This window comes from Papio anubis, chromosome 5, assembly GCF_008728515.1.
Source record: "Papio anubis isolate 15944 chromosome 5, Panubis1.0, whole genome shotgun sequence".
Taxonomy (NCBI): domain Eukaryota; kingdom Metazoa; phylum Chordata; class Mammalia; order Primates; family Cercopithecidae; genus Papio; species Papio anubis.
Genome location: NC_044980.1, coordinates 39,454,258 through 39,469,914, shown reverse-complemented (window position 1 = coordinate 39,469,914; position 15,657 = coordinate 39,454,258). Strand labels below are relative to the sequence as shown.

Here is a 15,657-nt window from a genome sequence, read left to right as displayed (position 1 = left end):
GGCTCACAGCAAGCTCCGTCTCCCGCGTTCATTCCATTCTCCTGCCTCAGCTTCCCAAGTAGCTGGGACTACAGGCATGCGCCACCACGCCTGGCTAATTTTTTGTATTTTTAGTAGAGATGGGGTTTCACCGTGTTAGCCAGGATGGTCTCGATTTCCTGACCTTGTGATCTGCCTGCCTCGGCCTCCTAAAGTGCTGGGATTACAGGCATGAGCCACTGCGCCTGGCCGAGGGCTTTTATCATAAAGGGATGCTGGTGTTTTTAAAAATTTATTCCTTTCAACATGTATGAAACCAAGTATCCCTGGCTGCTACAGCAGATAGCAGACAGGTATAGTTAAGAAAAAAACTTTATTTTAAGCAGGGGAAATGGCAACACAGCACTTAACAGCTATATTCTAGTCTGAATCCTGCTTGAGATGCTGGATTTTATCAGATGCTTTTTCCGTGTCTATTGAGATGATCATATGATTTTTATTTTAATTCTCTTGATGTGACGAAACACATTTATTGATTTGCATATGTTGAAACATCCCTGCATCCCTGGGATGAAACTCACTTGATCACAGTGAATTTTTTTTTTTTAATGTGCCGTTAGATTTGGTTTGCTAGCATTTTGTTGAGAATTTTTTGCATCTGTATTTATCATGGATATTGGCCAGTAGTTTTCTTTTTTCTGTGCTTTCCTGGCTCTGGTATCAGGGTAATACTGGCTTCATAGAATGAGTTAGGGAGGATTCCCTCCTTCTCAATCTTTTGGAATAGTGTCAGTAGAACTGGTACTAATTATTTGAATGTTTGGTAGAATTTGGCTGTGAATCCGTCTGGCCCTAGGCTTTTCTTTGTTGGCAGTTATTAAAATTACTCATTCAATTTCACCACTTGTCATTGCTCTGTTTGGGATTTATATTTCTTTCTGATTCAAGCTAGGGGAGTTGTATATTTTCAGGAATTTATCCATTTCCTCTAGATTTTCTAGTTTGTGTTCATAGAGGTGTTCATACTAGTCTCGAATGATCTTTTGTCTTTCTGTAGTGTCAGCTGTATTGTTTCCATTTTCATTTGTAATTAAGCTTATTTGAATCTTCTTTCGTCTTTTCTTGGTGAATCTAGGTAGTGATCTATCAATTTTGTTTATCTTTTCAAACAACCAGCCTTTTGCTTCATTAATCTTTCGCATTTTTTGGTTTCAGTTTCATTTAGTTCTGCTCTGATCTTTGTTATTTCTTTTCTTCTGCTTAACTTTCCTCTGGAAAGTTTTAATGTGATCTTTTTGGGTTGTTATAGAACCCTGTTTTTTCATATCGCCTGGATTATTTTTCTGGTTCTTTTTCATTCAGGTAGGGATTATTTCTTCTAATTATTTTTGTCTTTATTTTTTATTTGACAGGCTTATTAAAATATTTTTCCCCTTGAGGATGTGACTTTAATGTTTGTAGTTTATTGTCACCTAGCTTCAGCTCTAGGTGCATTCAGTGGTGAAGACTGTATAAATTCCTTGGTTACAGAGAATCTTTTTGTAACAGCTTTCTCAGATGCTGGTTGTAGCAGCAACGTGGTGGGTATGTGGGCAGGTTCACTGTTTGCCGTGGGGCTGGAATGGCAGAGGTCTCATGAAACTTGTCTTGTTCCCTAGTGGTGTCAACTTTTTTTTTTTTTTTTTTTTTGAGACAAGGTCTTGCTGTCACCCAGGCTGGAATGCAGTGACACGATCATGGCTCATTGGAGCCTTGACTTCCCAGGCTCAAGTGATCCTCCCACCTCAGCCTTTTGAGTAGTTACTATAGGCATGCACCGCTATGCCTGGCTAATTTTTGTATTTTTTATAGAGATGGAGTTTCACCATGTTTCCCAGGTTGGTTTCTTTTGTCCCACGGGGTGTTCTCTTACTGTGGTGCACTCTGCCTAGGAGTAGCAGCCCCTGACGGCCAGACTACTGTGAATCCTGCTGCTCCTCTGGGTCTAGCCACCGAGTGGGGCTGCCACACTCCAGTCTAGTGCTAGGAATGTGCTGCGACCTGTCCTCTAGTCTCCCAGTAGCAGGTACCAGTAGCAGCCCTGAGGAGGGGTGGCAGGAGAGTGACAAAGACTCTGAAGTTTCCTTGGTTATAAATAGCCTTACTATGTTAGTTTTCTCAAATGTCAGCTGTAGTAGTGATGTACTGGGCACATGGACAGACTCAACACCTCCTGGTTAGCCAGGGTGATGTAGGTAATGGTGATAGCTGAGGTTGTGCAAAAGTTTTCTCTTTCCTAGAGTTGTGGTGTTGTTTCTGCAGATGTTGAAATGTCTGTGCTGGTTGGCCTTCAGCCAAGAGGTGGCACTTGCAAAAGCACCAGCTGTGGTGGTAGTGGTGGAAATTTGTGCTTGCCTTGTGTTACTCAGAGGGGATACCCTGATGCCTCAAGTGCCTCTGGTGCCTTTGGGACCATGGAACTCCAAAAACTTTCTGTCCTTTGTGTTAAGCTACCACAGTGGGTCGAGGTGCAAAAATGGGTGTGGGCTGGGTCAGGCAAGTTCGAGCTCCGGCTTTCCAAGTGAGGGCACAGACTGTAGCCACAGTGGGGATTGGAGGGCAGTTCTCTGGCTGCTGGGGTAATGTTCCAGGGAGGAGTATAGCTGCCTCTGCTGTACAGAACAGTCTGTGTGGGCAGCGAGGGGTAGCACTAAGCACCAAGCAGTAAGTCCCACCGAACTAATTGGCAAGGTGAATCTCATACCTGTAGTGTTCCACTAGCAGCAGCTAACTAGATTTATGGCAGTCTGTGCTCAGAACTCAAAACTGCCACAGAAACCTCAACTTTCAGGCCATACCCTTCTGGGTCCGCCCATGAAGTAGGGGCACCCAGCTCTGGCACCTATGGTTACAGTGCACTTCCAACTCACCCCTCAGTTCTGGCCAGTGGGATTTGTCCTCACTCAAGATTATATCACAAATTTCAGTTAGGAGTTTCTTTCAACCGGTGACCACAGCTTGAGTTAGCTAGCAGGCTTCTGTTAAGTCCCCTGTTAAGCAGGATTAGGAATTAGTAATTCTGAAATCAAACTGGGCACAGGTTGGCAGTTCTTTTTATTTTTGTCTTTTCTTTCTATCTATCTTTCTTTCTTTCTTTCTTTCTGTCTGTCTTTCTTTCTCTTTTTCTTTCTTTCTTTCTTTTAACATTTACTGGTTTATTATAAAGGATGTTACAAAGGACACAGATGAAGAGATGTGTAGGGGCAAGGTATAGGGGAAGGGGTTTGGAGCTTTCATGCTGTGATGGTTAATACTGAGTGTTAACTTGATTGGATTGAAGGATGCAAAGTATTGATCCTGGGTGTGTCTGTGAGGGTGTTGCCAAAGGAGATTAACATTTGAGTCAGTGGACTGGGAAAGGCACACCCAGCCTTAATCTAGTGGGCACCATCTAATCAGCTGCCAGGGAATATAAAGCAGGCAGAAAAATGTGAAAAGGTGAGATTGGCCTAGGCTCCAGCCTACATCTTTCTCCCATGCTGGATGCTTCCTGCCCTAGAACATCAGAGTCCAAGTTCTTCAGTTTTGAGAATTGAATTGGCTCTCCTTGCTCCTCAAGCTTGTAGACAGCCTATTGTGGGACCTTGTGATCATGTAAGTTAATACTTAATAAACTCCCCTTTATATGTATTTTATATATATACTATTAGTTCTGTCCCTCTAGAGATCCCTGACTAATACACATGCCCTCCTTGGGATGCCACCCTCTAGGAATCTCCATGTGTTCAGCTAATTGGAAGCTCCCTGAACCCAGTCTTTCCTCTTGGGTTTTTGGGAAGTTTCATGACCTCAGCATTCCTTCCTCCTGGGGTATAGAGCAGGACCCTCTCTGGAGAGGGTCTTAAGACCCACAGTGAGAAAGGGGAGGGTGTGGAAGGGTAGAGTCCTGCCTTGGGTCAGGTGAAAGGAGGGCAGGAGGAGGTCAGAGAGATTCTGTTTCATGAAGCCTGCCTCTGAGGCCTGACACTCCCAACATTATAACAAAAGACAGTAGCAAGGGCTGTGAGAGTTATTAGCCAGGAACCATGTATATACATGTATGAAACATATATACATATGAAAACCTATGTATCTATGTTTTTATTCATATGTATATACGTTTTCATCCACGGTTCCTGGCTAATAACTCTTACAGCCCCTTTTATTGTCTTTTGTTATAATGCTGGGAGTGTCAGTTCTCAGAGGCTGGCCTCATGAAACAGAATCTCTGACCTCCTCCTGAAAACATATATTTTCATATGTATATATGTTTTTCATCCATAAATGTGTGTGTGTGTGTGTGTGTGTATAAAATAACATCACAGGCCACTCCCTGGATTTTGACCATAGATTCTTTACATCAGAAAAATACACACAGCCATTAATAATTAGTCCAGCCCATCATATTGTACGAATGTCTCCCAGTATGAGGTCATTCAGGTTTGTAGGCTTTCTTTCAATCTTGTCAGGCTCCAAAAGGAGGAAGGATCCTTGCAAACATACAGCTTCACCTTTTCAGGCATGTGGAGAATTGAGCTTGGAGACAATGTCATCTTTTGTTCTGGGACCATTTAGAGTTATTAATGTAATATTGGATTTCCCTCAATTTATAACCCATTTATTCATTTCTTTACCCTTAACTATTATTCCTCCTTCTCCTCATTTGTCATTTATTTTTGTCCAAATCTTTTCACTTTTGGAAGGGGTGTTAGATTCGGCCACTGTGGTGGTCCAGGTTGTCGGTAGCAATACTAGTCTAGTAAGTGCCTCCCCTTCAGTCCATTCCATTCATACAGAATGGTGTTACTTAGATTTCAAACAAGTGAGCCATTTTTACCACGAGACAATAGAGCTATATCTATTCTTAACCCCAGTTTTGCCAGATGAGGTGAAGGTGCAATCTGCCTCCATCGGAGCTTCAGGAATTCTAAGTTTAAAAACACAGTGACAGTTTGTTTCTTAGAAATCCTCTCTGCTTCCAGTACTTATAGTTGCAGCCTTGGCCTGAGATCACTGCATCAAATAAGGGAGAAAAAAAATTTTTTGAGGTAACTTGGGTAAGAAAAAAAGATCATAGTTACTATACTAGTTTACTCTTCCTTTGGCAAGAATTACATAGCCATACCAACATTCTCCCTACCGGCTCTTTCCCAGATCAACCAGAAAAACAGAGAAAGATCTAGTAGGGACACTTCTTTAGTCCCACTCATGTTGAGTGTGAGTACACACTTGTGAAGGCGTGTAAGCCAGTCCTTCATGCTTTCATCTCCCTCTGTTTTAGACAACCAATGTTTCAATGGCCGATTCTATTTCTCCATCAAACTATTACCCTAAAGAGGATTCTCTCTGCTTGTTGTTGGACATTATCGGTGGCACAGTGTGTTCCCTGGCCTGGGGAAAGGAAGTGGGTATCCAAATCCTTGCAGTATCTTCTGTTCCATGTGTGTGTGGTTTTTTTTTTAATGGCACAGTGAGCATTTTCGTCTTTCACTGGGCAAGCAAAGCCTACTGCAGAGTCAGCATCTATTCATGTCAAAACCAATTTGTAGCTCCTGCAGGGCTACCAGCATCAGTCTCACTTGCCAGCTATGTTCAGGGCTTTCCCACTAGGGAATCTGAATTTGGAAATTCTTGATTAGGAATCAAGCCTTGATAATAATTCTCCAGGCTCCACCTTCTACCCTTATTTTCAGCCTCTGAGCCTTTGCTGCATTTTCATGAAAGGTGGCGTGTATTTGCAGCTGAGTAGTGTGTTGCAGCTTACTTCCTGCTTTTTGAAGTTTTAGGGTAGAAAGGCCTCTTTTTATTTTGTTACTCTCTTTCACTTCAAGCTGATGGAGTCTCTGACAACATGATATATTTAAAAATATAACTCTTTACAAGGCACAGAAATTATATGAAGGAAGAGATTCATTTTGCTATGGGAATGTTCCCAGATAGATAATGCCTAAGCAGCATTTTCAAGAATGAATAGAAATGCACTAGGAAAACTACCCAGAGAAGAGCAATCTAGATATAGGAAGAGCATATGCAGAAGTAAAATGGACTCAAACTATGGCATTCATACAGAGAAATACACATAGTTTGGTATTAACAGAACTAATGGCATGCCAGGACTTTGGGATTTTATCCTGTAATCCAATATTTCTCAAGATGTGGCCTACCCACCTCCTACATTCAAATCATTTGGGTACTTATTAAAACTGCAATTTCTTGGACCCTACTATAGACTTACTGAATTAAACTCTCTGGAGGAGGGACTCAGGGGTCCCTGAGTTTTAAGATTAGTTGCTCTCCTTATACGAAAATTAATTCAAGATGGATTAGAGACTTAAATGTTAGGCCTAAAACCATAAAAACCCTAGAAGAAAACCTAGGTGATACCATTCAGGACATAGGCATGGGTAAGGACTTCATGTCTAAAACACCAAAAGCAACGGCAACAAAAGCCAAAATTGACAAATGGGATCTAGTTAAAGAGCTTCTGCACAGCAAAAGAAACTACCATCAGAGTGAACAGGCAACCTACAGAATGGGAGAACATTTTTGCAATCTACTCATCTGACAAAGGGCTAATATCCAGAACCTGCAAAGAACTCAATCAAATTTACAAGAAAAAAACAACACCATCAAAAAGTGGGCAAAGGATATGAACAGACACTTCTCAAAAGAAGACATTCATACAGTCAACAGACACATGAAAAAATGCTCATCATCACTCACCATCAGAGAAATGCAAATCAAAACCACAATGAGATAGCATCTCACACCAGTTAGATTGGCAATCATTGAAAAATCAGGAAACAACAGGTGCTGGAGAGGATGTGGAGAAATAGGAACACTTTTACACTGTTGGTGGGACTGTAAACTAGTTCAACCATTGTGGAAAACAGTGTGGCAATTCCTCAAGGATCTAGAACTAGAAATACCGTTTGACCCAGCCATCCCATTACTGGGTATATACCCAAAGAATTTTAAGTAATGCTGCTATAAAGACACATGCACACGTATGTTTATTGCGGCACTATTCACAATAGCAAAGACTTGAAATCAACCCAGATGTCCTTCAGTGACAGACTGGATTAAGAAAATGTGGCACATATACACCATGGAATACTATGCAGCCATAAAAAAGGATGAGTTTTTGTCCTTTGCAGGGACATGGATGCAGCTGGAAACCATCATTCTCAGCAAACTGTTGCAGGAACAGAAAACCAAACACCCCATGTTCTCACTCATAGGTGGGAATTGAACAATGAGATCACATGGACACAGGGTGGGTAACATCACACACCAGGTCCTATTGTGGGGAGGGGGTAGGGGGGAGGGATAGAGTTAGGAGATATACCTAATGTAAATGACAAGTTAATGGGTGCAGCAAACCAACATGGCACATGTATACATATGTAACAAACCTGCACATTGTGCACATGTACCCTAGAACTTAAAGTATTAAAAAAAAAAAAAAAAAAAGATGAGTTGCTCTATGCCATGCATGTTAGAAGGTTTTCAGTAGTAGCTAGGTACCACAGCAAGATTTACATTTCAGATCATTTACTTTGGGATCTGTGTGGAGGATTGCAAAATGATCAGAAGAAAGATCAGTATGCAGGCTTTGCAGTAGTCCAAGTAGAGAAATTAAAGGCCTATGGAGATGAAAAATAAATTAAATAGTTTTAAAGATAATGAAGGTAAACAAAATAGTATGATACAATGGGGGTTTTATATATTAGTATATCATATAAATATATAAAATTTAAAATGCATGAGTGTGTAAAGTTTTGTGGGTACACACTGGAGACAGAAAATAATACCACTAGTCAGGGAAATGAGAGGTAGGGCAGAGTGGGAGTGATATTTGAACTGAGACTTGAAGCATGAATACGATTTCATAGAACAGAGAAAGGAATTTACATGTAACGAACAACATGCACAAGGCAAAGTGAGAAGCTGATGTGCTTTAGAATAATAGGAAATTGGGTTGGACTTGAGTATAGTTGTTTAAGTGTAAATGATGAAACTTAGAGCAGAAAAGACATGTTAAGGCCTCACTAGAAAGTGGTTAGCTGCTCCTCAAGCTATTACCTCCTCTTCCTCAGCACACACATTTCCCAGCCTCCCTTGCAGTTAAGTGAAACCATGTGATTGAGTTCTCAGAATTGCAATGTGTGCAGAAGTAATCTACACCATTCTCAATGTGGCCCATACAAATCTCCTATAAACTAAACTCCATCTCACTGAAACTATGTATATCAACTTTAGAGCCACTTGTTGAGGACAGCAAAGCCACAAGTTGAACAGACCTGAGTTCTGAATCAACTGTTGGACCATAGGTGCCTGCTGATGAGGCCCACCTATTCAGGATTTAATATAAGCGAGAAATATACTCCTATTGATTTTGAGCCATGGCATATGCATGCCATGCAAAGGAATTTAGGCATTATCTTACAGGCAAACGGGAGTCAAAGTCAACAGAGATTTCAAATAAAGGGTGACATGATCTGGTTTACTTTAGGAGAAAATTATTTTCAGTATATATTAAAGAGAAGTCTCAACGATAATGTGACAGTCTTCCGCAAACATCCAAAAGCTGTCTTGTGAATGGGGGGATTAACTCCACTAGGGCCAGAGTACAGACCAAACACCACAAGCATAAGTGAAATTTACAGGTGAAATGAGTTCAGCTCAATCAAGAAGGAAGAAGTTTCTAGAAGTCAGAGCTGGTTCTATAGAGATTTTTTCTATGAGCTTCTTCTCCCTGAAGAGATATCCCAAGGGAAGCTGGAGGACTTCATGTTCAAGTTTTTGGTGGAAGACTAAAATAGGATACCTTTAAAATGTCTTACAACTTTGAGATTCTATGGCCCACAGTGATTATTTTAGTTGGAATTAACGTGGAGGTATATATGTATATGTGGCAAGTCAGCATTTCTGTACCTTGGGTTCCCCATAAGTAAAATGGAGATAGGATTATTAATAGAGCCTAACTCACAGGGTTGTGGTGGGGATTAAGTGAATTAATATGTGTAAAGCACTCAATAATGCCTGTACGTAGTTGGTGAGCACTCAATAAATAGTAGCTGTTATTACTACATTCTTCCTTTTTTTTTTTTTTTTTTTTTTTGAGATGGAGTCTTGCTCTGTCGCCCAGGCTGGAGTGTAGTGGCACAATCTTGGCTCACTGCAACCTCCGCCTCCCAGGTTCAAGCGATTCTCCTCCCTCAGCCTCCTGAGTAGCTGGGATTATAGGTGTGCGCCACCATGCCTGGCTAATTTTTGTATTTTTAGTAGAGTCAGGTTTCACCATGTTGGTCAGGCTGGTCTTGAACTCCTGACCTTGTGACCCGCCCGCCTTGGCCTCTCAAAGTGCGGGGATTGCAGGCGTGAGCCACCGCGCCCGGCCTGTTATTACTATATTCTTTAAGGATGTGTCTCTCCTAATCCATATACATCTCTTCTTTATATATAAAATTACACATATTTTCATATTATCTAAGCACTGACTTGAAATTCCCTTGTTTCACTTCTTGTGAATAGCCATAGCCACCCTTTCCATGTGTGTAAGTTTGAACCTGGAAACAAAATTTATTAGCTACAAAATTTGCTTTAATGCCTCATCTATTTACTAATACTACTTTTTATTTCCTTAGTGCCTTTCCCAGAAAGTCTTTAAATAGGCTTCAATAGCACATGATTCTAAGACTGCACATAGAGGTTTCACATACACATACACATATATACACATGCACATGCAATTGTCATGAAAAATAATCTATAATTTTTTTTTAAAGAAAGACACAGAACTTAAGTTCCTTAATGTCTTTGCATTTTTGTTCTGAGGGCTGTTCTGATTTCTTTTAGTTCCTGCTAGTATGGCCCATATTATTAATTAGTATATCTGTATAAAATATCACAGATTCTTAAAGAAGCCAAATAGGTTATAACACACTAGTCTTTTGACTCCTAGGAATATAGCTTTTGGCCATAAAAAAGGTGATTAACATGATATCATTTCCTTCCTACATATTTTCTGTGATCTGGCTGGCTACCTTGGCTTACTGAAGACTGAATTTGACCTCCCATTGTTGGGAATCAGGGATAAGGTTTATTAGCTTTACCTTAATTAAACCAGTGCCATACAGCAGGAACAGGGATATCACTGCCCCTTTGTTACTCTTGGCAATACTCCCATTCCTCTTTTGTGATAAATTACCACCCTTTGGCCTCTGATTATCTGCCAGGAAAACAGTTATAGCTTTGTGGAGCAGAGGGGGAAGTATATTATCGTTTAATTTTCAACTGCAAAGGTTGGCATACTGCATCAGGAACAAATAAATAAGAACAGTTACTCATCTGATATTTAAGCAATTCTGGGCTTCTTCTATTAGAACTTTATGGAAGACTGTCTACATAGACTGAAATTCTCCTCTGGCTGGCAGATACCAAGGTTATTAAGCTACAGTTGGGTCTCCTGCTCCAGAAGTGAAGGAGGTATCTTTTCTGCAGGGTGTGAGAAATTGGCTAAAGCAGTGCTCACAAAGTAAGAAGGCAGCCTATAGAGTATTGCAACTGTGTTTTAACAGAGATTCCTCTATTTATTTTAAAAACCATTTTATTGGGATATGATTGACATACAAAAAGCTGTACATATTTAAGGTAGACAACTTGATGAATCTGGAGGTAAGTATATACTCGTGCAACCATTACCAAAATCTGACTGTATACATAGCCATCATCTGCAGTAGTTTCTTCTTACGTTCTTTATTCTTTTTTCTGATAAGAGCACTTAACATAAAATCTGCCCTCTTAGCCAATGTTTAAACTACACAATACCATATTGTTAACTGTAGGCCCTATGCTATCCAGTAGATTGCTAGAATTTCTTCGTCTTGCATAACTGAAAATTTGTACCTTTTGACGAATAACTTTCGGTTTCCTTCTCCCCCCAAGATTCCCCTAATTTTAGAGCAGGGGTTTTACACACCAAATTGTCAACAATGAGTATTTCTTGGTGAAGATTTGGTGGGTGTTCAGTCAGTAGGCGTATCTTCCATTTTAACTTTATATGTACCTATATTGTTTTATTTTTAAAAATAATTAATGTAAATTACACTTATAATAAAAATGGCCAAGATGAAAACTAGTGGCTCTCAGATGCTCTTAACTTAGGAGAGACACTCTGATCCTGAAGCAGTATCCTTCCTAAAAATTTAAAAGCTGTCAGGATTTCTGCATGTGTTTTAGAACTCATCTCACTAGAGCTATAGCTTGTGTTCCTAAATTTGGCATGATTTAGCAGAGAAGAAAAGAAATATGACATGGAAGGAAAGGCAGAAATAAGATAACACAGACAAGCTGGAATTCTTAAAGTTCTACCTCTAAGGACTTGGCTCTCTGGAAGATAAAAGTAATTATCTCCATGGGTGTACTGGTGTGTACTAGTCTACAGTTGACCCTTGAACAACACAGGGGTGAGGGTGTATCAAGACCCTCTGCAGAGGAAAATCCACATATAACTATTGATTCCCCCCAAACTTAACTACTAATAGCCCATTGCTGACCAGAAGCCTTACCAATAACATAAACTGTCATTTAATACGTATCTTATATGTGTTATACACTGTATTTTTACAATAGAGCAAGCTAGAGAAAAAATATTATTAAGAAAATCACAAGGAAGAGAAAATACACTTCCGGTACTGTACTGTATTTATCCATACTATAAGTTTACATTGTCTTTTTCTTTTTTGAGACAGAGTCTGGCATCATCTCGGCTCACTGCAACCTCCGCCTCCCGGGTTCAAGCAATTCTTCTGCCTCAGCCTCCCAAGTAGCTGGAATTACAGGCACGCACCACCATGCCTGGCTGATTTTTGTATTTTTAGTAGAGACGGGGTTTCACCATATTGGCCAGGTTGGTCTCAAACTCCTGACCTCATGATCCGCCCACCTCGGCCGTCCAAAGTGCTGGGATTACAGGCGTGAGCCACCACACCCAGACCTACATTATCTTTTTACAAGACGAATCATCTGTCTGGAATGGCAGAAACTGCAACTGCAGACCTCAATCTATGGTACATATCAAGCAATTTAACTTCTTGTAATGTCATGACTTTTCTCTGCTTCTTGGGAGTATTTCCAGCATCACTACACTTCCTGTGGATCATGTGATGTTATTCAAGGTTTGCAGTATAGAACTAAACAGGATGAAAAAAACAAAAGAACCATGAGAGATCAAGTTGTACTGTGATATGCAATTTACTGTAGAGATGAACTGCTCAGGGGGAATGATCATCACATGGCTTTTTAAGGGAATACGCACAGCACGAGCTCAATGCAGTAACAATAGGACGTGGCTACAAAATTATTACAGCAGTACAATATGGGTGATCATTTTGTGATGTTATAATTTAATACTGCATTTTCACTTTTGTTTATATTTTTCTCAACTGAATGGCACCATGTACAATCTGTGTTTGTGTGCATAAGTTTTGATAAATTTTAACTTTTAAAATAAATTTGTGTATATTTTATGGTTATAAGTGATAAAATAGAGCAGTGTCTACATATATTTTATGCATTCATTACATTTATAACTTTTTCTTAATTTTTTTGTTACTTCTAGGCTATGAAACTCATCTACAAGTTTTTACAAATTGTCATAAATCTCCAAAATGCTTTCCAATATATTTATTGAAAAAAATCTGCATACGAGTGGACCTGCAGAGTTCAAACCCATGTTGCTTGGGCTGTCATAATAAAATACCATAGACTGGGTGCTTTAAGAAATAGAAATTTATTTTCTCACAGTTTTGGAGGCTGGAAGTCCAAGATCAAGGTGCCAGCAGGGTTGGTGTCTCCTGGAACCTTCCTTCTTGGCTTGCTGCCTTCTTGCTGTGTCCTCATACCATCTTTCCTCTGTGCTCCTTGCCCTTGGAGGCATCCAGATTTCCTCATCTTATAAGGATACCAGTCAGATTGGATTAGGGCCCACACTAATGCCCACACATGAACTTAATCACCCCATAAAGGTTTTATCTCTAAATGTATCTCTAAATGCAGTCACATTCTGAGGTAAGGGCTTCATATCAATTTGCAGGAGCTGGGGAAAGAGTGGAGTGGGAGGGGAACATAATTCAGTCCATACAGTGGATAAATTCTTACAGAGCTTTATTATTATTGTTATTTTTATTATACTTTAAGTTCTGGGATACATGTGCAGAACGTGCAGGTGTATACATAGGTATACATGTGCCACGGTGGTTTGTTGCACCCATCAAACCGTCATCTACATTAGGTATTTCTCCTAATCCTATCCCTCCCCTAGCTCCTCACCCCCTGACAGGCCTTGGAGTGTGATGTTCCCCTCCCTAAGTCCATGTTTTCTCAATGTTCAGCTCCCACTTATGAGTGAGAATATGCAGTGTTTGGTTTTCTGTTCCTGTGTTAGTCTGCTGAGAATGATGGTTTCCAGCTTCATCTGTGTCCCTGCAAAGAACATGAACTTGTCTTTTTATATGGATGCATAGTATTCCACAGTGTATATGTGCCACATTTTCTTTGTTCAGTCTATCTTGATAGGCATTTGGTTCCAAGTCTTTGCTACTGTGAATAGTGCTGCAATAAACATATGTGTGCATGTGTTTTTAGAGTAAAATGATTTATAATTATTTGGGTATATACCCAGTAATGGGATTGCTGGGTCAAATGGTGTTTCTGGTTCTAGCTCCTTGAGGAATCGCCACACTGTCTTCCACAATGGTTGAACCAATGTACACTCCCACCAATAGTGTAGAAGTGTTCCTATTTCTCCACATCCTCTCTAGGATTTGTTGTTTCCTGACTTTTTAGTGATTGTTATTCTGGCTGGCATGAGATGGTATCTATTGTGGTTTTGACTTGCATTTCTCTCATGACCAGTGATGATGAACTTTTTTTCATATGTTTGTTGACTGCATAAATGTCTTCTTTTGAGAAGTGTCTGTTCATTCCTTTGCCCACTTTTTGATGAGGTTGTTTGTTTTTTTCTTGCAAACTTGTTTAAGTTCTTTGTAGATTATGGATATTAGCCCATTGTCAGATGGATAGATTGCAGAAATTTTCTCCCATTCTGCAGGTTGCTTGTTCACTCTGATGATAGTTTCTTGTGCTGTGCAGAAGCTTTTCAGTTTAATTAGATCTTATTTGTCAATTTTGGCTTTTGTTGCCATTGCTTTTGGTATTTTCGTTGTGAAGTCTTTGCCCAGACCTATGTCCTGAATGGTAATGTCTAGGTTTTCTTCTAGGGTTTTTATGGTCTTAGGTCTTATGTTTAAGTCTTTAATTCATCTTGATTTAATTTTTGTATAAGGTGTAAGGAAGGGGTCCAGTTTCTGTTTTCTGCATATGGCTAGCCAGTTTTCCCAATACCATTTATTAAATAGGGAATCCTTTCCCCATTTCTTGTTTTTGTCAGATTTGTCAAAGATCGGATGGTTGTAGATGTGTGGTATTATTTGTGAGGCCTCTGTTCTGTTCCATTGGTCTATATATCTGTTTTGGTATCAGTTCCATGCTGTTTTGATTGCTGTAGCCTTGTAGTATAGTTTGAAGTCAGGTAGCGTGATGCCTCCAGCTTTGTTCTTTTTCCTTAGGATTGTCATGGATATGCGGGCTCTTTGTTGGTTCCATATGAAATTTAAAGTAGTTTTTTTCTAATTCTGTGAAGAAAGTCAATGGTAGCTTGATGGTGATAGCATTGAATGTATAAATTACTTTGGGCATTATGGCTATTTTCATGATATTGATTCTTCCTATCCATTAGCATGGAATAGTTTTTCCATTTGTTTGTGTTCTCTCTTATTTCCTTGAACAGTGGTTTGTGGTTCTCCTTGAAGAGGTCCTTCACATCCCTTGTAAGTTGTATTCCTAGGTATTTTACTCTCTTTGTAGCAATTGTGAATGGGAGTACACTCATGATTTGGTTCTCTGTCTGTTATTGGTGTATAGGAATGCTTGTGATTTTTGCACATTGATTTTGTATCCTGAGACTTTGCGGAAGTTGCTTATCAGCTTAGGAGATTTTGGGCTGAGATGATGGGGTTTTCTGAATATACAATCATGTCATCTGCAAACAGAGAAAATTTGACTTCCTCTTTTCCTAATTGAATACCTTTATTTCTTTCTCTTGCCTGATTGACATAGCCAGAACTTCCAACACTGTGTTAAATATGAGTGCTGAGAGAGGGCATCCTTGTCTTGTGCCAGTTTTCAAAGGGAATGCTTCCAGTTTTTGCCCTTTCAATATGATGTTAGCTGTGTGTTTCTCAAAAATAACTCTTATTATTTTGAGATAAGTTCCATCAGTACCTTGTTTATTGAGAGTTTTTAGCATGAAGGGATGTTGAATTTTACCGAAGGCATTTTCTGCATCTATTGAGATAATCATGTGGTTTTGTCATTGGTTCTGTTTATGTGATGGATTACATTTATTGATTTGCATATGCTGAACCAGCCTTGCATCCCAGGGATGAAGCCAACTTGATCATGGTGGATAAGCTTTTTGATGTGCTGATGGATTTGGTTTGCCAGTATTTTATTGAGGATTTTTGCATCAATGTTGGCCTGAAATTTTCTTTTTTTGTTGTGTCTCTGCCAGGTTTTGCTATCAGGATGATGCTG

General features: G+C 39.7%; 1 non-coding gene across 1 annotated transcript; it reads right to left on the bottom strand.

Moving 5' to 3' along the window:
- Window positions 1–285: 285 nt before the first annotated feature.
- Window positions 286–417, bottom strand: LOC116275127. The gene has a single exon (XR_004184086.1). It is a non-coding gene; the product is annotated as a small nucleolar RNA SNORA63 (small nucleolar RNA).
- Between the last annotated feature and the right edge of the window lie 15,240 nt (window positions 418–15,657).